This window comes from Sphaeramia orbicularis, chromosome 16 (assembly GCF_902148855.1).
Source record: "Sphaeramia orbicularis chromosome 16, fSphaOr1.1, whole genome shotgun sequence".
Taxonomy (NCBI): Eukaryota; Metazoa; Chordata; class Actinopteri; order Kurtiformes; family Apogonidae; genus Sphaeramia; species Sphaeramia orbicularis.
In genome coordinates, this window is record NC_043972.1 from 16,331,208 (window position 1) to 16,356,886 (window position 25,679).

A 25,679-nucleotide genomic window follows, 5' to 3' on the forward strand; every position below is an offset into this window, starting at 1 on the left:
GGAAGCAACAAAAAACGTACCAAAGCTTTTATTAAAGCTCTCAAATCCAAAATCCTAAAGGATCCAACCATCCATGAGAAAAATGGCAATTGAACTTGAGGTAGACAACAAGACCGTTAGAAATGCAGTAAAATATGATTTGAAGTTAAAATCTTACACAAGAACACCAAAACACTTGTTGACAACAGCAACAAATCCAACTTTAGCAATTTTTGGGAATCATGTTTATGGCCGCCTTCTAGCCCAGATCTAAACCCTCTGGATTATGGTATTTGGGGCGTTTTAGAACATGCTACCAATAGAACATCACACAGCAATGTCGACTTTCTTAAAGATACTATTAAAGAAGAGTGGGAGAAGTCGTCACCCGAATATTTGAGGAACACTTGCGCAAGTTTCAGGAAGCGTGTGAAGGCAGTTATTGAGAAAGAAGGAGGACACATAGAATAAAAACATTTTCTATTATGTACATTTTCTTGTGGCAAATAAATTCTCATGACTTTCAATAAACTAATTGGTCATACACTGTCTTTCAATCCCTGCCTCAAAATATTGTAAATTTGGCTTCCCCACCCTGTATATATATTTTTTTTACCTCTTCTCAAATGATTGTCAAAATGTGATTTATCCCCGACAGATAAAGTGTAACTGGGACTCAATATGTAAAAATTGTACCTGGTTAAAGGTGGTTACTGGTGTGTATAAATAGGAAGAAAAAGAGGAATATGAAAACAAAATTATTCCAACTTTTTAGGGAACGATGTGTATGATCTCAGTGCTGTTGTAGATCTTTCCATTTGGACATTGCATGTTTATCCCATGTCAGCATGGGTTTTCTGTGTCCGCTGCTAAAATCACCTGTAGGTGTGAATGTGAGAGTGAATGGTAGTTTATATTATCTATATGTAGGGTTATGTCAGGTGGACCCCACCTCCACTGGTGTCTGGGATAGGCTCCAGCATTAAGCGATTTGGACAATGATTGTCAGAGTTTCTGCCACAAAAATGTCACGCATCACATTGGACGAGTCTGTTATTGTGGGTAGTTCCATACTTTTTTGTCAATGTTATTCTAAACATTTTACCTGAAAAGCATTGAAAGTGTTGAAACATATCCTGGGGCGCCGTAAAGGGAGGGGGTGAACATGACAAATTCACGGGGCCCAGCATCCCTGGGGGGAAGTAGTGAAAATTCCTTGTAAGCTCCAGAATACAAGAGAGGCATAGAAGCCGGGAGTCGGATGTCCAGAGCATGTTAAGTTTCACTTTCGGTTTCTGGCAGTTACAGAATGCAACAACGCCCCCACCCCCCCACCCCCAACTCCCACTCCAACAGATACTTTCTTGTTGCAAGAGCCCACAACATTTAGCTTTTAAGGGGCCCACGATTGCTAGCAGCACCCCAGAACATATCTACAAAACCTAAAATAAAGTAATAATAATAATAATAATAATAATAATAACAATAATAATAATAATAATAATAATAACTTTCACCCTTGCTATTTACTTTAGCAATTGAGCCATTCGTGATAGCAATACGTTCACACCCCCAGTTTAGTGGCATCTTTGTTGGATCAACAGAATACAAAATTTCCCTTTTTGCTGATGATGTTTTCTTTTTCTTTCAAATTTAAACAAATCAATACAAGTTATTTTGGAAACAATTAAATTGTTTGGTAGTATTTTGGGTTATAAAATTAACAAAACCAAGTCTTCTATTTTTTTGCTAAATGCACATGAGAGAGCTAATCCAATTTCAGAAGTATTACAATTTAATCTAACAATGCAGTTTGAATATTTAGGAATACAAATTCTGCTTGATTTAAAACAAATAGTTGAGACCAATTATAATCTTATTTTATCATGACTGATATTGATAACTTAAGTGAAAGATGGATGCCTTTAACCATGTCCTTGATTGGGAGAATTAATATATTAAAAATGAATATACTACCAAAATTGCTTTATATATTCCAAAACCTTCCTCTATCTCCTCCTCATGGTTTCTTTTCATAAATGAAAAAAATGATAATAAGGTTTATTTGGAATAATAGAAAGTCCAGACTTCGTTCGTCCTATGATCGTGGTGGTCTAAAATGCCCTAATTTTCGATTATATTATTGGGCCACACAGTTGAGATCGATGATGTTCTATTATACAAACCATTGCCCACATTGGGTAGACATGGAAAGTCAAAGATTAAATGTATCGCTCCCTTCTTATATATATTCCAATACAATATCAAAACTGCTTAAACAAACTAAAAATCCAATTCTTCAATAATAATAATAATAATAATGATAGTAATTATGATAATAATAGCTCAAATTCTATACACTGAATAGCAAATTATCCCATTAACTCACAGGTGTCAAACGTGCAACCCGGGGGCCAAATCCGGCCCACCAAAGGGTTCGATCCGGCCCCTGGGATGAATTTATGAAATGCAAAAATTACACTGAAGATATTAACAATCAACGGTGTTAAAATCATATTAGGTCAATTCAATTTAAAGTGGATCAGACCAGTAAAATACTATCATAATAACCTATAAATAATAAAAATGGCAATTTTTTCTCTTTGTTTTTGTGTAAAAAAAGTTAAATTACACAAATTGTTTACATTTACAGACTAGCGTTTTACAAAAAATGTGAATATCTGAAACGTCTTAAGAGAAGTATATGGAATTTTTATAATATTTTGCCTGTTATTTAATGTTTTGTGTATTTGTACATCCACTGTGATCACATGTATAAAAGATAAACTAGGGCATAATATTTTTAACATTGTACTTATTTTACTGAAGAATTTTCAGGTTGTTCATATTTGCTCATGTTATGTTCAAGTACAATTCGTAGATGGAAACATTTTCATTACAGAATTTTACTTTTTTTACTCAAAAGTTATTATCCTATTATTTATATTAGTTTACTGGTCCGGCCCACTTTATATCATATTTGGCAGTGTGTGGCCCCTGAACTAAAATGAGTTTGACACCGCTGTATTAACTGGTCTTAACAGTTACAAATATATACGTAAGTAAAGCACCTTGCTAAAAGTTTTGAAATCTATCTGAAATTAAGGATGTATTGAAACACATTTTTGTTTACATTTGTTTTTAGCTGACTGAAAAAAATCATTCATGTTAATTGAGACCATTGAGTCACAATCTTCAGAAGTGGAGATGTCATTTACATTTCTTTGAAATAGACTTTTGTTTATTGTTTACTTCACTCAATCTATCTACTCAAAGCATTTTAGATGAATTCCAAAGCTTGTTTTGGAGATAATTACAGAATATTGTGATAATTTCTCAGAGATGTCCAGCAGAGTTTGGAATTTAGTGTTGATTATGGAAAAAACAAAAAAAAAACAAAAAACGAAGACTTGTAGACTTGTGCTTGATAAATCCTGATTATTTTTTTTATCATTAACTGTCTTTATGCCTGTAGATATATTTTACATTTTCCCCTGACCCGCTGTCACTGACTAAAACACTCTCGGGGGCATTTTGAGGCTTTTCTATTCAATATTTGAACATGATTTATTTATGTATTTATTTATTATAAAAGTTCACAGTAATATGCTGGATTTAGTTTCCAGCTAATGAGAAGTTTTTTGAGTACATTTTTTTTATTTTTATTAATTTTTATCTTTTTTTCCTCCAACCCTGAACATACTTTACACTTTCCTCTGCGTGCTTGTAATTTTTAATCTGCATTACGGACTTTATTTTTATGTCGCTGTATTTTATAATATGAATTTTAATCTCCTAGTTTGATTCCCATGTGCTTCACCTGGTGATTTAATAATGACTAAGATAATCCCTCCAACTCAAAAACAAACAGCTAAATAAATAAATAAATAAAAATATAATGTTAATGTGGCATATATGATGAGGAGGTCATGAAGATTTTCCTCTGAGTTTCTAGATTTTATTCGCGTCAATTAAAAACGGTGTAAACAACACGACCCCGTTCGAAAGAAAAAAAATGCTGGGGCTATCTCCAACTGAGAAGGAGCGAAAACATACTGTAAATAGAGGGATGAGCAGAGAGGGTGGTACGGAACACCATGTACATGTGTGGAGGTGCCACATTTGATTAGGCAGCTCAGCGGCAGATTGTCATAATCCACTGTCAGAGCTACAAATGCAGTGAGACGAGAGGAAAAAAAAATACCTGCAGAATAACAACTGGCAGGCAACTTAGCACGATGAGCTCAGTGAAAGGCTGCTCTTTTGTTCTAAGACTCAGCCGCGTGGAGAATAAAAAGAAATCGTCACCGTTCGCGCCCTCTGCAAACACGGCCTTTGAACAGGATGTTGTTTAATTATCTCTTCCGCAGAAGCGGTCGCTCAGAATAAACTTGCGATGTGAAAAAAAAGGCTGCGCTGTTGCAGAAAATATTCACGTTCCATTCATTTCCAGTGGACGCCGTTCAGGGCTGACGCAGACGTAGATGTAGACGATGAGCTCCTGCGGTTTATTTGTTATTAAAGGTTGTTTCGTAGTTAAAAATAGTCGCTTTTCCATCGGACATTTGCGCAAAATTTTGAAAATGAAATGTGAACTGTTTTCGGACAGTTGTTGGACTTGTGTTTAGTTCTTTTCATGCACCAAGAGCATCACACATGCATGTTTTTTTTTAATGTATGGGTATAAGAATTCTCAAAATGTAAGAAAAAAAATAGTCAAATATTCCTCTGTGATTTCAATTGAATAATCATGGCCATACTGCTTTTTTCCCCCCTCCATTATTGTGCAAAACCCACACTAGTGTATTCATTATACAGTCTACTCTCGTTATAACGCCAACTTCCGTTCACGGCCAAATTGGCGGTATAGCGAAAATGGCGTTACAACGGGTTGCGTCCATAATGTGCATGTCTTTACTATATGATGTCTATGCTGCCTCCGTTAACCCGTTCTAATTGCGTTTCTAAATAAATCTTGATTCTGTTATGTTGTAAGGGATCATTTAAAGTGGGGAAACATTTGAAGCATTATTATACCGTGTCAGGAAATGACACCCCATCATCTTGAGGCTTTGGCTTAATCCCACGTCCTCTTCCCGACATCCTGACCTACTGAGTGTTCTGCGATAAATGAACGGTGGCCGTTCAGTAGACCTACTCGTAGCTTGTCGCGATCAGCGTCTGGCATGTTTGTTTCAGTGCATTGTTAAAATTTATGTGTAGTCGATGGCAATCACGCTGGCGGTATAACGGTCGGGAAATCAATGGTATAAGCGTTGTTTGTGCATGGAACTGGGCTGGCGGATGGCGACAGGCGGAAATGGCGGTAGCTAATGGAATAATGCATTGGGGATTTTTGTGCAATGGTTTTGGTCAGCGGTGAGCGAAAATGGCGGTATAACGGCGGGCGGCTTAACGAGAGTAGACTGTAACATGAATCTGTATTTATAGACTTCACTGACCACATTAGCGTCCTTCATCATTGTGAAATCACCCATCTCTTGTCACAAGTGCTGTATGCATTTCACAGGTAAAACAGGCTTAGCATTAGTAAAAAAAAAAAAAAAAAAAAAAAAAACTTAAGTGTTTAACCCATGAAGACCCAAACAGCCACCAGCAACCAAAAGCATCACCTGATATAAAATGTTTAAAACTTCTGAACCACTAATCCTGTCAATCCATGTAAATAATTGGTGTAAAATGCAGTTTTTCATCTTTTCATGGTCAACAGATATGACCTATTTAGATGTTCAGAGGCTCCATAGTGAACGTGGAAACACTGTCATCTTCTACAACATTGATTCACCAGTAAAACCCATGGAGTTGGATCAATGACAGTAGTCGCTTTCCCATTGGACATCTGCGCAAAACTTTACCGATATTTACAATATGTCGAAAAAACAAAAGTGCGTAATGTCTGTTTTTCCATTAAATCACAAATGCGATGATTTGTTATTTATTTTCGCGAGATGATGCGAGAAGTCATTCCATAAACATGGCGACGAACGTAAATATGGTGTTGATTTACAGATATATTCATTATTATTATTATTATTATTATTATTATTATTATTATTATATATTACCCTCCTATCTCGTACTAAATTAAAAAATGATTGGGTTTGCTGGGGTGTCCACACATGTTTCTTCTTCTTCTTCGCTTGTTGTAACGTACATCAACATCCGTTTTTTTTTTTGTTTTTTTTATTCACCTGACTCTAGTTGCGAAAAAAAGGTCTTTCCATTGCAGTTTTGTGTGATATACCATTTGCGCTATGGCTGAAAAACCACCTCTTGACAGCGCAAAAACTTTTAATCGAAGAATGAGACTTTCTGCGAAATCGTCGTTTTCACATTAGGTAAAATTTTATGCGCAAGTTATATTTGCGCAATTTGAGGGTCAATGGAAAAGCATCTAGTGAGGCTCTTGTGCTTCTATGAAAAGATCCAAGCCAACAAATGTTATTTATTTTTAGCACTTCTTGAAATCGCATGTGGCAATTGTAGAACTCCATAGCATAGAAGAAGATAAACAGTAGAGCTGCACAATATATCGTTTGAGCATCGTCATCGCGATGTATGTGTGCGCAATAGTCACATCGCAGGTCCTGCAATGTAGGAGGCAAATTCTCAAAACTCACAAAACTCAATGTGTTTTCATCTAATTTCAACCTGGGTACCTGACACACACTGCACACAGCGATCCACCAATCAGAATCCTTCTTAATCAGTTTGCCGAAGCAGACCACGCCCCCTGCACACGGAGTGAGTCGCTGGTAACAACATTTAAAAAATGAGCAACGAACAAGAAGAAAATCACTGAAAACAAAGACTTGGTGCCAAAAAAAAAGGCAGCATCAGTTATCTGGAATTATTTCGGCTACAAGAAGAATGATATTGAAACACAACGAGAGGTAGCACAACTAATGTGTTTGACCATTTACATCAGCACCACACAGCTATTATATCCTCCTGAGTATTTTTTCATATCGCAATATATATCGCAGGGTTAAAAAAAATCGCAATGTCAGTTTTTTTTCCAATATCGTGCAGCCCCAGTGAACAGTTCAGATTCTGATGGATAGTACATTAGTAGTGGTTTGGGTTTGGACACTATATAGCAATGTTTTTTAAACCCACACAGTAAAAAACATAGTGTCAGTTTAACTCTTAGAGAGTTGAATTTAACTCTGTTTCAGATAACATTTGGTCCCACTCAAAATTAGAGTTAAATTTACTCTATGGCCAGTGCAGAGTTAATGCTACTCAGTTCAGTGTCAAAATTAATAATGAAATGTCTAAAAATATTTAACACTGTTAAGAGTAAGATGATTACACTTTATAGAGTTATTTTTTTTGACATATATTTATTTGAATTTTGAATATTATATAGTAACCCCAGTCCCAAATCTATCTATCTATCTATCTATCTATCTATCTATCTATCTATCTATCTATCTATCTATCTATCTATCTATCTATCTATCTATCTATCTATCTATCTATCTATCTATCTATCTATCTATCTATCTATCTATCCATCCATCCATCCATCCATCCATCCATCCATCCATCCATCCATCCATCCATCCATCCATCCATCCATCCATGTGTAAAAATATTTAACACTGTTAAGAGTAAGATGATTAAATTTTATAGAGTTATTTTTTTTGACATATATTTATTTGAATTTTGAATATTATATAGTAACCCCAGTCCCAAATCTATCTATCTATCTATCTATCTATCTATCTATCTATCTATCTATCTATCTATCTATCTATCTATCTATCTATCTATCTATCTATCTATCTATCTATCTATCTATCTATCTATCTATCTATCTATCTATCTATCATCCATCCATCCATCCATCCATCCATCCATCCTCCTGCCCACCCGCCCGTCTATCTATCTATCTATCTATCTATCTATCTATCTATCTATCTATCTATCTATCTATCTATCTATCTATCTATCTATCTATCTATCTATCTATCTATCTATCTATCTATCTATCTATCTATCTATCTATCTATCTATCTATCTATCTATCTATCATCCATCCATCCATCCATCCATCCATCCATCCTCCTGCCCGCCCGTCTATCTATCTATCTATCTATCTATCTATCTATCTATCTATCTATCTATCTATCTATCTATCTATCTATCTATCTATCTATCTATCTATCTATCTATCTATCTATCTATCTATCTATCTATCTATCTATCTATGGTGACTCATCCTATCCTGTTTGTTCCATCAGAGTCTTGTCATTTTCTTTAAGGTTTGGGGATGTGACAAATCCACAGCACAAAAATGCAAAACATTCCCAGGCATCAAAACTATTCATTCTGCCAATAATGCAAATTTCTGACAAGTGTTCAATAAAAGGTCTGAATTAATTTACATCAGTTCATTCTTCAGAAAACAATTATAGATTGAACATTATCCAGTTATGATGATCTCGTACTCCTCCTCCTCCTCCTTCACTCAACAAACACAGATAAGATGTTCTTGGATACATCAGTGAAGCTTTGTGATATTTATCTTATTTTGCAGTTTTGTTTTTATTTTTACTTCATATTTCTGCCTATATTTGTATATTTGGTCAGTTTAAGGAGTTGGATTGGTTTGGATAAGTGGTTGCACATCATAAGTTTATACTGAATTGCTTTTAGCAGAAATATTCACAGTTGTAGTCTGGTGTGGTTGTAAGACGTGTTTTATCATTTGCTCAGTGGTATAAAATATGCCAGAACAAAGAGGCATGCTGTTTCTATTTGTTTGTTTGGTTTGTTACAGTACAGTGAAATGAAACTTTCAGCTTAATGTAATAACTACATTTTTTCTTGTACCATCAATATAAATCTACATTACAGACCCAACACATTTATATGGTTATATGAGACTTAAAACAGTCATTTATGTGATTCCAGAGACCAAAAATAACACATTTTTATGATTCTAGACTAAAAATCTCACCGTTATATTTTCAAACTGAAAACACTTGTATGATTCAAGATGTAAGAGTAAATTAAATCACATTTATATGGGTTTAGACTCAAAAACAGTCACTTTTATATGATTTCAGATGCAAAACGAGTCACATTTATGATGTTAGATTCAAAAACAGTCATGTTTAAATTACTTCAGTCTCAAAAACATTCATGTTTATATTATTTCATACTCAAAAACATTGACATCTATGGTTTCAGACTCAAGAACAGTCACATTTATTTGATTTCAGATGCAAAAACAGGCACATTTATTTGACTTCATACTAAAAACAGGCACATTTATGATTTCAGACTCAAGAGCAGTTACATTTATATGATTTTATATTCAAAAACATTGACATTTATGGTTTCATACTCAAAAACAGTCACATTTATTTGATTTCAGATGCAAAAACAGTCATATTTATAATGTTAGATTAAAAAATATTCACATTTACAACATATTTACACATAAACATTCATAAAGTATATCTGTCTATTTTATTTCATACTCAAAAACATTCACATTTATGGTTTCAGACACAAAATCAGTCACATTTATATAATGTCATACTCAAAAACAGTCACATTTATAATGTTAGACCCAAAAAGAGTCACATTTATATCATTTCAGATTAAAAAACCGTCACATTTTTTGTTTTAGATGCAAAAACAGTCACATTTATATCATTTCAGACTCAAAAACAGTCACATTTTTAATTTTAGACCCAAAAACAGTCACATTTACATAATGTCATATTCAAAAACAGTCACATTTTTAATTTTAGACCCAAAAACAGTCACATTTACATAATGTCATATTCAAAAACAGTCACATTTTTAATTTTAGACCCAAAAACAGTCACATTTATATAATGTCATACTCAAAAACAGTCACATTTATAATGTTAGACCCAAAAACAGTCACATTTATATCATTTCAGACTCAAAAACAGTCATATTAACATTTTCAGTCAAATATATATGCTTCCAGACAGACGAGCAGTCACATTTATACAATTTCTGACTCAAATTCAATCACATTTATATGACGGGTCTACAATTGGTCAGCCCACACATCTAAATAAACCCTCAGAATGCTGTGTTTCGCCGTCCTCTGGGATGCAGAGTGTTGCCAAGGTCATTTGCTGCTGTTTGTGTATGCTCTGCTGGTCAGCCGCACAAAGTAATTTGAGTGACTGTTTTGCTGTGTGTGAAAACAGTGGAGGTAGGCTATATTTGCTTTGGGTGATTGTATTTCCTGACTGATGTGCTGTTTTTCCGAGCTCGGTTATAGTGTTCGTGTGTGTGTGTGTGTGTGTGTGTGTGTGTGTGTGTGTGTGTGTGTGTGTGTGTGTATGTGTGTGCGTTTGGTTGTGTGTCGAGATGACTGCACTTGACTAGGGCATAAAACTTGTGCAGGACATTTATGACTGCTCTCTGCGACTGTGTGTGTAACGGTGTATATATCTATTGATATTAGGAAGAAACGTGGCATTAGGAAGCGAAGGAAACGAGGGGAAAGTGAGTATTCGCAGCCACATAGATTGTCTAGGCTGACAAACGGAGGCGTGTGCATCATTACTCCCTCGTGGCCCATTCACATGCAGTCAGAACAAGGTATTTAAATTGCTAATCCTACCCTTTTAGTACCCTTTACCATATGCAGCCTGTATTCCCATATAGTCAGGCCATTTAGCATATATCTCATTGACTCGAACAGAGAGTAGGTGTCGCGCTGCATTAGTACCTGGGCCTTGATAGAGCCACAGCACTCAGCGTGGTCCCATTGGCAGCTCCCTCCGCTGTTTAATGGACAGACTCCGTTCACCTCACAGCTGTTAACCATATCTCACGCTAATGGAGTGTTTACTACCAGAAACCTCCACCAGCAAATCCTGTTGATTCTCACAACACTTCACCGTATGAAGAGTGGCTGCGGATTAATACGGTGGAAACGCGCTTCGTATACAAAAGAATGCGCTGCATGTAAGAGGCCGTTTACACCAGTGGCGGCTGCTCGTCTTTCAGAGGGGGGAAGCTCATTGTCGGCTTACATCAAAAAAAAAAAAAAAAAAATTGTCAAGTTATTTAAACATAAATTTGGCCCTCTGTTCTTTTTTAAGACTTGAAAAGCACTTGGAGAGTGCAGACCTCCGCCAAGGCAGATTAGCCAATCATCACCAAAATTTAATCATTTGTTCTTTGTGCCAGTATCAGCATTTCCTGAAATTTTCATCCAAATCCATCAATAACTTTTTGAGTTATCTTGCACACAGACAAACAGACAGGCAGACAAACCAACGGCAGCAAAACCTCCTTGGCGGAGGTAAAAATGGTCAGTGAACTTATCGTACCAAGTAAGCGTCTTTTCCAGGGACTTGATGTTAGTTCACTCTGACCTAGCCGATAGTATGATTGCTTTAACTATCTACAAAACGATATTAAACTCGAACAAGAAATGATTAAATTATGTAACTGAAACAAGAAAACGTTGAAATTATGTTAAACTGAAACAAGGAAGTACAATGACTTTTATTTACAGTGCAAAAATGCACAAGTAATTTCGTAATGGTTTCTCTCTCGATTTCACAGCAGAATGTGCGACGGTATTAAACTGAACTCTGTCAGTGAAGGAGTAGATCTCAAAATAGCTGTCAATCAAACGGTATTCAGCCTTTCGACTGATCCTCCAATCAGCACGCGGAAGCCCAGCATCCAGCCCGGCCGAGCTCCGCCCACAGCTCCATTCACCCCCAGAGACGCCGAGCATCCGGGAGCGGGACAACATCGTGGCATTTATCCAATTACCGTCCAGTTTTGAGACAATGAAAAAAACTGTTCCACTCAGTCCCATTGAAGTGCATGGACGCTGAGCGTCTACGGGCAAATGCACTGAGCAGAGATCGAATGAGAAAACAGCGCAACGGGAATGTATGAGAAGTGAACAACATCAAGTCTGTTGATTTGTGATAAAGCTGATTCTGAACAAACTCATCTGTGAGATGAACGTGTTCTAACACATTTGTAGTCAATAAAATGTCAACACAACTGAACATGTTTGACCATTTAATTTTCGTAATTTTAAGGGAAGCTGAGCTTCCCTTGCAGTCTATGAGAAATCACCTGTGGTTTACACATAACTGGGGATTTTTGAAAACAAAGATTTTTTCTGCGTTTGTGCCTGTCGTTTACACAATGATGATGGGCACGTGCACTGAAAACAAAGGTTTCTAAAAACTCTGGCCAAAGTGGAGATTTCTGCAGATCTCCGTTTTCGCGTTTGCGTATAAACAGAGGGAAACCCGAAAACGGAAATTCTCAGATGGTCATCACAATTTTTGAAGGAAATATTCTACCACTTCACATGTGATGATACAGTTTAGAGCAGGGGTCTCAAACACGTGGCCCAGGGGCCAAATGCGGCCTGTCAAAGGTTCTAATCCGGCCTGTGTGATGAATTAGCAAAGTGCAAAAATTCCACAGTCAAGGCTGTTGATTTTATGTTAGTTCAGGTTCCACATAAAGACTAGTATGATCTCCAGTAAAATAATAGTATAATAACCTACAAAAAATAATGGCTTAACAATTTTCTGCCTGTTACTAAGTGTTTAGTGTCTTCGTAGATCGGTTCCATAACGCACATGTACAAATGATAAATTGAGGCACAATATTGTTAATATTGCACTTATTTTTCTTAAGAAATTTCAGTTTTTTTAGGTTATTCACATCTTTTTCGTTTGGATAGTTTATAAAAGTAAGTATTTTCATAATTTAATGGGAGGGTTTTGCACTAAAACAAAGACAATTATTTGGAGTTGTCATTATTTATAGATTATTGTACTATTATTTTACTGGTCCGGCCCACTTGAGATCAAATCGGGCTGAATGTGGCCCCTGAAAGAAAATGAGTTTGAGACCCCTGGTTTAGAGGAAGAGGATGGAGCGGATAGGTGAAGTTGTTGTTGTTGTTGTTATTGTTTTTTTGTTTTTTTTTCTCTTGCTTTTTTATGATGGGCAAATAAATAAATCACATCAAAATCAAGTTACAAATATTAAATGAGAAAATAAGGACGTTTGCTAGTGAATGTTAGCATCTTAGCTAATTAGCGCTCACTACATCTGCTAAACAGAATCTTTGTTAATTTACTTGATATAAAATAAGGCTTTTGTGAGGTGTTTCGTGTCATACTTAATATTTTGTTTATTTTATTTGCTTATCTATCCTTAACTGTTCTGTCCAGTTCAGTAGAAGGTAAATGAAGTCATCATTTACGTCCGTGCACAGCGGTCTACGTGAGCTAAAGACAAAACATAACTGAAAAACAGACGCAGCTGTTAACGACTACAGAGCTAACATGGTTTGACCCAGAATTCAAACCCTTTTTCATCCCCTCTGTCACATCAGAAAATCAATTTGTAATTATAAAAAAAAAAAGTCACCGGCTCTGGAACCAGGAAAACTACATCTCCATAGTTTCATATCGGAAGTGACATTTTGTTGTGATTCTTTTCAGGATTTTGATTGGTTAATGCACATTATCCCTTCATCATTCCTTCCATTAGTACCATTACTTCATGGTACCTAACAAAGCAGGTACACTCACTGTTCATGCAGAGGTGGACCTTACAGACCCTGTAGACCACACTGGACCTGAGATTGTTGACACTGTCTTGTAATGTGTAATGGAAATTACCAAAAATAGTCCCTTTCCCGATAAAGATGTTTCCATGTGTTATTAGAGCTGTTTTTAAGTAAAATACACAACAATATCATCTGCGAATCCATTTTCCTAATTAAAATAATCGAGTGTTTGCTGGATAAACAAGGACAAGATGAAAATGACATAAAGGACGAAACAAGATGAAACAATAAAAACCGAGTAAAAGATGGAACAAGAGGAAAATGATGTAAAAGACACTTTCAGGCAGAGTTTGACAGCAGAAAACACATTAACATATTTGTCTTCATTAGCATTACAATTGTTTCCTGTGTTAGTTGGTGTGTGTTGTTACATCTAATGTTACTTGTCAGTATTAGAACTGATTGTTGGCTTTATACTTTAATCCATGGTTAATGTTACCACATTTCAGCAAAGCATATTTAATAAATAGTCAGCAGGGTCCATATGGGTGCTTGAAATCCTTGAAAATGCTTGAATTTTAATGTGTTTTCAAGGTCTGGAAAGTACTTGAATTTTAGTTTAAGTGCATGAAAATACTTATAATTATAACTCTGTGGTGTGATATTTATTTATTTATAACATTAATTCTGTCGGGTTAGATTTTAAGCCAAAGCTACTTACAGAGAGGTGATGTATTTTTTTGAAAAATAAAACTTTATATCAAAAAAAAGAAAATAACTAAGTGTTCTCAGGTCGACTCCATGTAAATTTTTATGTTAATCTTTGTCTTGGATGCCAAGTGGCTTCCTTTTTTTTTGGGATAAAACTGTGTTCTTCTAAACTTTTTGCTATTATGAAACATAATTTTAGATGTTTATAGTATAATATAATGTACATCATTGTGATAAATCGCCAAAAAAATAAATAAATCATGAGTGTCCATATATGTACTCCTGTAGATATGTATTTTACCCCAGCGATAAAGTGCTGTGCTGGAAAAAATGCAAAATGACCCTTGAAATGTGCTTGAATTTGACCTTTAAAAATGCGTACAAACCCTGAGTCAGTAATATATAGACATGATATTATTAGTTTTTATTTTTATTTATTTATTTATTTTTAAAATGAGTGTCAGGAAAACATTATGACTTTGTGTTGACAAAAACTTTGGAAACCATTTTTACAGACTCATTGTATTTTAGGAATTTGTTTTGCCTCGCATTTAATGTTATAGATGCAACATGTTTCAAAATATCACTCCTTTAAATCACAGCTTATATCATGATTTAAGACCCCACTTCTTCGGAAAATGTTCATATCACAGATGAGTTCTTCCGGAAATATAATAATGATTTTTTTTTTTTATACTTGATACTGTAGTATAATATATTGTACTATAGGGTTTTTGATTATATTCAGTATGTAGTCTAATAGCCTGTAGTAAAGTGTTTTATCATACAGTAAAACATCCTATAATTCAGAACTTTATGTGGATTTTATATTGAAGTGTAATGTTTGGAATAGTAAACCGAAATATGCAAAACAAACAGATGCTAGTACAGTATAACTTGCTTTATTACAGTATAAGAGTGAAGGATCTGGTCAAAATATCATATGACATTTATTCTGGAGTAGAATCATGAGTCAAAGAATCACACATAGTATTCGAAATGATGTATTCTTGCATCATTTTGAGCCATTATTATTGCAATATTTGTATAAGTTGGATAGTACATCCACTGGCCACTTCATTAGGTACATCTGTACAATTGCACTTTAATACAGTACATCAATGTGCATATAATATGAATATGTAACAGGCCAATCACAATGCAGCAACTCAGTGTAGACATAATTAAGACGATCTGCTGAAGTGCAAATTGAGCATCAGAACGAGGAAGACAAGTGATTAAAAGACTTTGAATGTGGTTGTTGGTGCCAGACGGGCTGGTCTGAGGATTTCAGAAACTGCTGATCTACTGGGATTTTCATGAACAGCCATCAGTATATGGTTTACAGAAAATGGTCCAAAAAAAGAAAAAAAAAAAACATCCAGTCTGGCTGTTTTCTGGGTCAGAGGCAGATGCTCAGACTGGTTAGAGCTGATAGAAAGACAACGAGTCAAAAAAAAACACTGATTATGAGCAAAGTATGCAGAAAAGCCTCTCTGAATGGGCTACAGCAGCAGCATATACACTCACCGGCCACTTTATTATGTACACCACACCAAAGCAAGGTGTACCTGATGAAGTGGCCGGTGTGTATTCTAGTATAACCTTATGTTTTATGCAGATGTGAGACAGCGATCCTCATTAGAAGTAAACAGGGTTTGTATTGACCTGCACCAAACGGTTTGTGGATCGGAAATTAAAAAGCTGTATCGGGACATCTGTAATTAGACCTGAACAAAAACAAATATAGAACAATAAAGATAAAATCTGGTTCCAATTCATTATGGCACTTTAAATGCGCCCCTTCTGCCCCAGTGAATGTGATGTTAAACGGTAGAGGAATCCCTCCTTTGTGCAATAAAACAACGCAATGTTTTAACCCATAAAAACCCAAAACTTCACCAGTGACCAAAACCATCAACTCATCTAAAATGCTTAATAACGTCTGGTTCACTAAGATAGATAACACTGGGTTACAAAAAAATGTTTTTTGCAAGTTGTCAAGGTTTTTTCAACTAAATTAGGACCATTTTGCACCGCTAAATCCAAAAATGACATCTGTTTTTCTCAATCAGGTCAGGTTTTTTTGCTCATTTGATTTTGAAAAATTTGATCTTCTCACAAAATTGATTACATTTTTGTGACTTTATCAGCTGATTTTTTATATACTTCTCACCCAAAATAGGTTTTAAGAGAAAAAAAAAATCATTTTCTAACAGGATTCCTGTTAGGTACAATGGTGTATTCACCACAGATGTAGCAGAATACGTCAGGCTTATTTTTGCAAGATCTTCTAGTCGAAGCCATTTCATTCACCTGTAATATTAAAAAAGCCACTAATCATAAATTGGCAAAAGTAAAATCTTCAGAACTCGTTTATTGCAAGAAATATGAAAGAATTTTGTATCATATGATGTGAAAATGCCCATAAATGTAAGCAAAAATGTTAAAAAGCCAATATGTAGCATAGTTCAGAAAGTTGACTTGATTGAGCAAAATCAATGTGATTTTTGGATTCAGCACACCAAAATGATCCTAAATCAGCTCAAAACACTTAAACAAATTTGTTGTTGACCAGTGTTATTGGTGTAAAATGCAGTTTTGTCATCTTTTCATGGCCATCAGATTTGACCTATTTGGACATTCAGAGGCTCTGTAGTTACCATGGAAACACCGTCATCTTCTACAACATTGATTCACCTGTAAGACCCATGGATTGGATCAGTGACAGTGGATGGAGACACTTGTTTTTATATTCAGTTATTGATATCTTTGCTGAAAAAATCACTTTTTCTACAGTTTTCTCGGTTTTTGATATAATAACCCTCAACTTTACTCTGAGCTTTAATGAACATCTACAAGATCAGGAAATAAGATATAGGAAAAAACTGATTTTTACCGTAAAAACACAAAATGAGGATAATATTAGAATAAAGACTAGAAATGAGAAAAATACACTTGGTACGATTTGGATTTTTTTCCAATGTATGTGCAGGGTTTAGTCCATGATGAACCCATAAAGACCCAAAAATCCACCAGCGACCAAAACCATCTACTGATCGAAAATGTTTAATACCCGTTGATCCATTAATCTTGTCAATACGTGTAAATAATTGGTGTAAAATACAGTTTGTTAACTTTTGATGGTCATCAGATATGACCCATGTGGACATTCAGAGGCTCTGCAGTTACCATGGAAACACTGTCATCTTCTACAACATTAATTCACCAGTAAAACCCATGGAGTTGGATCAGTGACAGTGGATGGAGACACTTGTTTTTATATTCAGTTATTGATATCTTTGCTGAAAAAAAATCACTTTTTCTACAGTTTTCTTGGTTTTTGATATAATAACCCTCAACTTTACTCTGAGCTTTAATGAACATCTACAAGATCAGGAAATAAGATATAGGAAAAAACTGATTTTTACCGTAAAAACACAAAATGAGGGTAATATTAGAATAAAGACTAGAAATGACTAGAAATGAGAAAAATACACTTGGTACGATTTGGATTTTTTTCCAGTGTATGTGCAAGGTTTAGTCCATGATTAACCCATAAAGACCCAAAAATCCACCAGCGACCAAAACCATCTACTGATCGAAAATGTTTAATACCCGTTGATCCATTAATCTTGTCAATACGTGTAAATAATTGGTGTAAAATACAGTTTGTTGTCTTTTGATGGTCATGAGATATGACCCATTTGGACGTTCAGAGGCTCCGTAGTTACCATGGAAACACTGTCATCTTCTACAACATTAATTCACCTGTAAAACCCATGGAGTTGGATCAATGACAGTGGATGGAGTTGCTTGTTTTTATGTTGTTATTGATATCTTTGCCAAAAAAGTCACATTTTCTTGAGTTTCCTCTGTTTTTGATGTAATAACTTTCAAATTTCCTCTGAGCTTTAATAAACATCTACATGATCAGTGAATTAAGTAGAGGAAAATACATGATTTATACTGAAAAAACACAAAATGAGGACAATAATATTACAATCAATGGTGATAAATCACCTAAAAATGAGGTTAAATACAGAGAACAAGAAAAGCACTCAGAGAGCGCAGACCTCCGCCAAGGCAGATCAGCCCCACCACCACCACCACCAAAATTTAATCATTTGTTCCTTGTGCCAGCATCAACATTTCCTGAAAATTTCATCAAAATCCGTCCATAATTTTTTGAGTTATTTCACCAACAGACAGACAGAAAGACAGACAAACCCAGATGAAAACATAACCAAAACTAGAAAAGCACTCGGAGAGCACAGACCTCCGCCAAGGCAGATCAGTGGGCCCCCATGCCCCACAACCCACCCCTGATCACCACCAAAATTTAATCATTTGTTCCTTGTGCCAGTATCAACATTTCCTGAAATTTTCATCCAAATCCGTCCATAACTTTTTGAGTTATCTTGCACACAAACAGACAAACCAACGCTGACAAAAACATAACCTCCTTGGCGGAGGTAACAAAACAAAACAAAAATCATTTGGGAACTGTTACAAAAGTAGCACTGGGTCTTTATAGGTTAAATAAGGTTCTTTGTTTGCGTTTTTTTCATTCAGACTTGTGTTTCGGGCAGTTTTTTCGCTGTACCGGATGGTTAGTGGTGGAAATACAATGTGCCCCATAACCAGGACATGGTTTCTAAACTGTGATCCGAGTCAAACCATAATAATACTCCATGTAGCTGTTGTTTTCTTGTGATCACTGGCTAGGTTCATGAGCTCTGTGACAGTGTGTGTGTGTGTTTGTAAAAAGGCCATTAAAATGGACTGCCTGTATTGCCATTGCTGGTTTTATCTTCCCCATTTCTCCTGCTTTTGGCCTGACTGCATTCCCAGGAGGCTCTGCATTATTCCTCATCCTCCCTTTCTCTTTGTCTCTCTCCCCGATGACTATCAATCTTCATTTTGGTTCATTAGGCAGCATTAATCAAACAGGCTAAAGGGGGGAAGTGTCTGTGCAGCCTGTCAGCGGGCTGCTGTCCTTCCAGGCGTCTCTGCTGCTGCCCAGAAGGCTGTTCAGCTTCGCCTCATAAACACAAAACGTTGTCAGTGCATGTACAGTCGTGGAAAAAAATATTAGACCACCCTTGTTTTCTTCAATTTCTTGTTCATTTTAATGCCTGGTACAACTAAAGGTACATTTGTTTGGACAAATATAATGATAACAACAAAAGTAGCTCATAAGAGTTTCATTTCAGAGCTGATATCTATCCATTTTCCATGGTTTTCTTGATAACACTGGTCAACAACAAATTTATTGTTTAAGTGTTTTGAGCTGATTTAGGATAATTTTGGTGTGCTGAATCCAAAAATCACATTAATTTTGCTCAATCATGTCAACTTTCTGAACTATGCTACATATTGGCTTTTTAACATTTTTGCTTACATTTATGGGCATTTTCACATCATATGATACAAAATTCTTTCATATTTCTTGCAATAAACGAGTTCTGAAGATTTTACTTTTGCAAATTTATGATTAATGTTTTTTTTAATATTACAGGTGAATGAAATGGCTTCGACTAGAAGATCTTGCAAAAATAAGCCTGACGTATTCTGCTACATCTGCGGTGAATACACCATTGTACCTAACAGGAATCCTGTTAGAAAATGTTTTTTTTTCTCTTAAAACCTATTTTGGGTGAGAACTATATAAAAAAAATCAACTGATAAAGTCACAAAAATGTAATCAATTTTGTGAGAAGATCAAATTTTTCAAAATCAAATGAGCAAAAAAACCTGACCTGATTGAGAAAAACAGATGTCATTTTTGGATTTAGCGGTGCAAAATGGTCCTAATTCAGTTGAAAAAACCTAGACAACTTGCAAAAAACATTTTTTTGTAACCCAGTGTAACAACCAAAATCCCTTCAGTTCTTACATCAATACCTATACCATTATACTGACAAAAACAGTGCTTTTAGGCATTCCATGTTTTCTTTTCTGCCTGTTTTAGTCCCATGATACACACAGGAAGTAGCAGTTGTTTACATAACCGTTGTTTTTGGTGATTTTTGATGGTCTAATAATTTTTTCCACGACTGTATGTAGATATTCATAAAAGCTCAGAGTAAATTCAAAAGTTGTTGGATCAAAATCACTCAGAAAAAAATGAGGAAAAAATGACTTTTTCAACAAAATATATCATGAACTGAACATAAACTTGGTTTATGTTCTATATCTATATCTGTTGGTGTCAAGTCTTAATGTTTCTGAAGTTATTTTTCCTATTTTTGGGGGTCTTTGTAGACTCACTTAGCCAGATTGAGGACTCCCCTCCAAAATACAAGTTGTTAAACCCATAAAGACCCAGTGCTACTCATGTGGTACTTCCAAAATAGTTTTTTCCATATATTTAAGTATTTTAATATCCTCTGTATTTTGTGTTTTGTTGTTGTTGTTGTTTTTTTACAGTAAACTAAAGGTTTTTCCTATATTTAATTTACTGATCATGTATATGTTCATAAAAGCTTAGATTAAAGTTGAAGGTTATTATGTCAGAAACAGAGAAAACTAAAGAAAAAATTACTTTTTCGACAAAATTGATCATTATTTGAATATAAACCAAGTGTCTCCATCCACTGTCATTGATCCAACTCCATGGGTTTTACTGGTGAATCAATGTTGTAGAAGATGACGGTGTTTCCACGGTACACACAGGACTTAGTACTTGATTGCATAACCATGGTTTTTGATGATTTTTGATGGCCTAATATTTTTTTTTCATGACTATATGTAGATATTCATAAAAGCTCAGAGTAAATCCAAAGGTTGTTAGACTGAATAAGAAAAAAATGAGGAAAAAAAAGACTTTTTCAACAAAATATATCATTAACTGAACATAAACCAAGTGTCTCCATCCACTGTCATTGATCCAACTCCATAGGTTTTACTGGCGAATCAATGTTGTAGAAGATGACGGTGTTTCCACGGTACACACAGGAGTTAGTACTTGATTGCATAACTATTGTTTTGATAACTTTTGATGGTCTAATAATCTTTTACTCGATTGTATAATATATAGGGTTAGCTGCCTACATGATATGAATGCAGACAAACAAGACGAGAGACTATTAAAACTATGCGTATGTAGCCTTTTACTTGCCGTTATGATACATGTCATATTAAAATCCATTACTTTCCTCACACTGTGGCTACTGTAGATGTAAAATGAATACGAGAGGAGATAACGTCGAAAGGTTATCAAGAGTTTATAGGGCTTTATGTGCATTATCTAAAGAACTGAGAACAAACAGGTTATAGATCTCATGGTGTTGACTGTATTCAGCTTTATTTCATTAAACACCTGGATTTATCCAGATGTTTTATATTTAGTCCGTTCTGTACGAGTTCACACAGACTAATAATACGTAAGAGCGGGTGGAGGGAGTTCTTTCTAAATACTGCGATGTACCTCTCTCTCTCTCTCTCTCTCTCTCTCTCTCTCTCTCTCTCTCTCTCTCTCTCTCTCTCTCTTTCTCAGGTGTGCACAACAGTACACCTGCAGGCACCAGTATAACATGTTCAACTGCATCTTTGGGTTTTCGATTTTATGTTCCGTTTTACAGTCTAATAGAATTTCCCGTTCGCCATAAACCCTCTCCCATGTTGCTGTGATCAGCCCCTGTCCATGGTCCTGAAACATCATTAGACCATCTCCCACATCGCAGGTGTGGCCGTCACAGAAAATTAAATGTTTCATGTTTTTTTTTTTTTTTAGTTTGCATTAAAGATAAATGTTTAACTGTTCGATATGTAATAGGATCTACCATTAACTTACAGGGTTATTTTAAAAGAATGAACCGATTTCATTACGCAATATTTTAACCCTTTCATGCACGAATTATGAGAACCTTAATCAAATTTTTTTCCTGAGTGTTTTTATTCCGCTTTAGGCATGAAAAAAACAATGCGACTGAAAATTTTCTTCTGAAAAATAAGTAAATAATAAATAAATAAATAAATAAAAATTAGTTAAATTTTTTTTGTAAAAAATACATACAAAAAATAATGAAAAAAATAAAAATTCTTATGAACCTATTTTTCATGAAGTTGCAAAAATGTCCACTCAGCTGAACACCACACGTTTAATTTTTTATGCACAGAAACATGTATTTACTGATAAATTGTGTGAAAACTACGGAGAGGGCTTGTGATTCTGGGGGTTTATGCTCAGGAGAGATCTACATAATGTTACCAATTCATGTCAGAAAAGATATGTAGTGTCTTAAAACTTTAATAAAAATATGTGTAAAAAAAAAAGAAAATGAAAAAAAAAACAATGAAAAGAACAACAAAACCCATGAATATGTAAGAGAACAGCTGTAGAAGAGCTGTCCACTGGAGTGACCACTGTGCATGAAAGGGTTAATAAGGAAAAGCAATAGAAAACTCCAGCCAAGTCACAAGTATTCTACTCACAATCAACTTTTATTTCCTGTCTTACAAGTGTTCAGTGTGGCCACCACCTGCAGCATGGACAACATCAATGCGATAAGACGCGTATCAGCATATCACGATCCACTGAGTCGGTCGCTGTTGTTATTTGATGTTTAAGATCATCGAGGAAGCCATTCAAAACTTAGAAAACTAATCTTTCAAATGATCACTGACTCATTCCATGACAATGCTTGAGAACTGAAGCAATGCCTGTTCTTTTTGAATAACCCTGTAAAAAAGAATAAAGCCTGTTGATTGCTTGTTTTTTCATGATTTAAAACAAACAAACAAAAACACACACACACACACCCTCTGTTTTTTTGACAAATCGCACCCTGCCCACACCCATAGTACCTTCTGTTTTTTTCTTTACAGCTCCCACGATATAACGTTTGCAAACTGTATTTCCTGTTCTTTATCTTTGTTTTTGTAGTAACATCCAAAACAAACTAGATGTATTACAGATGAGAGATGAATTTCTCTCACAGGGCTAAAAATACACATGTTCAGAGTGTCAGGCATTGCAGCACATTTGCATTCTTCATATTTTTCCTCATTGAGAGACAATGCATTAGGGATCGCTGTGCTATTACTTTGCTTTGATCTGACAGATTACATCTATGCGTCTCATTCTGGATTCACCACGGCCTGTCACTTCGCTCTCCATTCTGCTCAGAATTCGAGCATTAGATGCCTCTTTTATGGGCACACATGCCTGCTTTCAGCTCATGAATTAAAGTCTGTTTAGCGCCGACAAGGATAACAAAACAGCCTCCATTACCCGACTGGATTCAGAAGAATTCACACAGATCTTCATTCTGCAAGAGATATATCTGATGTTTTACAGCAGACTCTTGTTTATTAATTCTTCGTGTTAAGTTTCTTCCTTACGTGACTCTTGTTTGTTCCTTACGTGATCATCCGCCATCCCATACTCAGTACTTCAGTCGCTAATACAGGAAATACACTAGATAATTTCAAAGATGACGATATCTTATTAGCTTAGCGCTGGAATTGCTAGATCAGCTGCAATAGAAATTAATATATTCTGACTCTGTTACACTCAATGTTGGAACTATCGGCCCCCCAGAACTAGGGCTGAAAGATATATCGTTATCGTATCTACAGGGTGGGGAAGCAAAATTTACACTGAACATTTAGTTGTTTTTTCTCAGCAGGCACTACATCAGTTGTTTTGAAACCAAACATATATTGATGTCATAATCATACCTAACACTGTTATCCATACCTTTTCAGAAACTTTTGCCCAGATGAGTAATCAGAAAAGCAAACGTCAAAGAGTGTGTGATTTGCTGAATGCACTCGTCACACCAAAGGAGATTTCAAAAATAGTTGGAGTGTCCATAAAGACTGTTTATAATGGAAAGAAGAGAATGACTATGAGCAAAACTATCACGAGAAAGTCTGGAAGATACTATTAAAGAAGAATGGGAGAAGTTGTCACCCGAATATTTGAGGAACACTTGCGCAAGTTTCAGGAAGCGTGTGAAGGCAGTTATTGAGAAAGAAGGAGGACACATAGAATAAAAACATTTTCTATTATGTCAATTTTCTTGTGGCAAATAAATTCTCATGACTTTCAATAAACTAATTGGTCATACACTGTCTTTCAATCCCTGCCTCAAAATATTGTAAATTTTGCTTCCCCACCCTGTATATCTAGATATGAACATTCAAGATATTAATATCGATAAAGTAACGATATAAACGATATAGATTTCCCCCGCACTCGCCCTGCATGTACAGCTCTGGAAGTCACAACAAATTTAATTTTTACGAGTGGCCTTGAATGCATCGCTAAGGCCAGCCAACCACGAACCTTATTTCATACTTGCTGTGGATCGACAGCTGAAGCCACTGCACTTTCCACATTCTTTTGTATTACGATGTTTGTATTTTTCTGAAAAATGCTTGGTTTTCACCGAACCCATAGTCATATCATATCGTATTGATATCGCGATATCTGGCATGAATATCGAGATATGAAATTTTGTCCATATCGTTCTACCTACCCAGAACCCAGAAATAGGTCCATATTTCATCGCCATTTATTACAACGGGAGTCTATGAAAGTGTCGCAACTCTGTTTATATCAAAGGCTCTGCACAACGCCAATACATAGGGATGTACCGATGCCGATACCAGTATAGGGTATCGGTCCGATACTGAGTGCGTGTACTTCTACTTGTACCAAGGTTATAATAGTTTTGGATTTTTCATGATAGTTTAGTTTTATTTAGTTTAGACTTTTTTTTCTGTAATTCAGTTAGTTTCAATTAGTTTTTAGAGCAGGTTTGCTAGTTTTTAATATTTTTGTTTTTTCTAAATGCTTAGTTTTACTTTCGTCTTAATATTAGTTTTAGTTTTTTCATATCTTTTATCTTCCTCACCGTCATATTCAAATAAATCCAATACAGGACTCTGCTGCTTTCTCCCAACTTTAGTCTCGATTTTGCCAGGTAGAGTAAGGAAGAGAAGCCGACTCTAAACAACAAGCGATGTGAAGTGACGGACCGTGAAGTGCCGTATGGTGCCAGCAGATAAAATTGCTCGAGCAAAATAAATCGATTTCGTATCAATCCGACATTGACAAAAACGAAAACTAAGGGAATTTTATTCATAATTTTTATAAGTTTTATTTAGTTTTGTAAGCACACAATACAGTTTCAGTTAGTTATTGTTTTTTCTTTTAATTATAGTTTTTATTTCAGTTAATGAAAATGTTTTTTCAATTCTAGTTTTCGTCATTTTGTTAGTCATTTCGTTATAATAACCTTGACTCGTACTCGTAAAAAAGCTCCGATACAAACACACTTATACCACTTTACGGCAGCGTGATGTTCACAGTTAAGTGCAGCAGGTACGTGGCGGCGGAGTAATGTTAGCGGTGTGGCAATTTTTCAAAATAAACGACGGTGACAAA

General features: G+C 35.4%; 1 protein-coding gene across 1 annotated transcript in view; it reads left to right on the plus strand.

The window, feature by feature from the left end:
• Positions 1–25,679, plus strand: part of LOC115435523 (glutamate receptor ionotropic, kainate 2) — a 756,602-nt gene that overhangs the window by 646,637 nt on the left and 84,286 nt on the right. The window lies entirely within an intron of this gene.